Raw genomic sequence first — 1,515 nt, 5'->3', positions numbered from 1 at the left:
AACTGTTATCATGACTAATCGCGACTGTCACACTTGTAAAGGGAGAAATTTTGTAACAAAAAAAGGGGAGTGGTTAATCTTACAGTCCAGAAACAGAGGACCCTAGGACCATCAAGAGAGAAGCGCACAAGCAGAGTGCGGGACCTTATCCAGAGAAGCATCAGCGCCAGAGATGGAGGCAGTGATGGGGGCATGGAGAGGGGGCATGGCTGAGGACTCTAGATTCATCAACTAAGAAGAGAAGGACTAAGAACTGGTGGCCAGGAGCAGACTTGCAGAATGTGCCCTTTGGAGATGTAATTTATTATATATGCCTGAGTGGGTTTTTTTGTTTGTGTGTTTTTTAAAAAAAGCTAAAGTGGATAAAGAGAAATACTTTTAACTGATGGTATATGGAGGGGATTATAATCAATGTAATGAAATAAGTTATATGAATGGTTGAATGTGAAACTGATGATGTGCCCTGTAAACTTTCACTCAATCCACAATAAAAACCTTAAGTTAACAACAACAACAACAAAAGTCTACAAAAACAAAAACAAAAAAATACTGGTGGCACATCACAGCAACACGCAAGTTACCACAGTGTGACAAACTGATAGGGCGAGTCATTTGAACAGAAGTCCAAAATTTGGTATCTATATGTGACAAAATTCTGCCATTCCAAGGAATCCTCTAAACTGCCTTTTGGTTGTGGGTTCAACAAGTTCCAGATTCACCTGTTTCCTTTCTGGGGAGAAAGCACAAGGCCCTGGGGTGACAATAAAGCTGAAGTAATTTTAAAGACAGCTGTTTTAAAGATAGTTGAGCTTTCTTTGGTGAAACTTTATATTATTTATTGATCAAAAACTGAAAGGTCTAAATAGCGTTCTGGTTAGAGGCTTTCTTTGAATGACAGCAGTCAAAAAGCTTTCAACATATTGGAGCAAAATTTCATTCCTTAGTTGCAATTAAACTGGTCAAAACCTTTCCAAGTATATACGGTAAGTAGTGAAATTCCTTTTTTTCCTTCTAAACAATAATGTAGATCTTTGTTTGTTAATAGAGAAATGCACAGTTGGGGGAGTGTACAATGAAAACTCAGGGAGTGAAAAAGTTTGTGAAAAAATTCTATCTGTTCATTCCACTTCTCACAAATTTGTTGAGGCCCCTTTGATTTACCATGAGCAACTTTGGGTAAGAAAGTCAATTTATTCCTGTTTGTTCCTTAGAAGTGAAGGTTTGTCTTCCATACTTTAGACATGTTATTAGGAGGAACCTGTCCTTGGTTCCTCCTAATAACATGATCAGTAGAATAGTGGGTCAGTGAAAAAGAGGAAAATCCTCAACGAGATGGACCGACACAGTAGCTACAATAATGGGCTCAAAATAAAGGATCAATTGTGAGGACGGTGCAGGATCGGCAGTGTTACATTAGTTTTAAATGGGGTCCCTATGAATCACAACTGACTCAGTGGCACCTAAAAATAACATTACTGTCTGCTTTTTTTAAAAAAATGAAAGTGCAACAATGTA

This window comes from Chrysochloris asiatica, unplaced genomic scaffold, assembly GCF_000296735.1.
Source record: "Chrysochloris asiatica unplaced genomic scaffold, ChrAsi1.0 scaffold00107, whole genome shotgun sequence".
Lineage (NCBI taxonomy): Eukaryota > Metazoa > Chordata > Mammalia > Afrosoricida > Chrysochloridae > Chrysochloris > Chrysochloris asiatica.
This window is presented reverse-complemented; position numbering follows the sequence as displayed.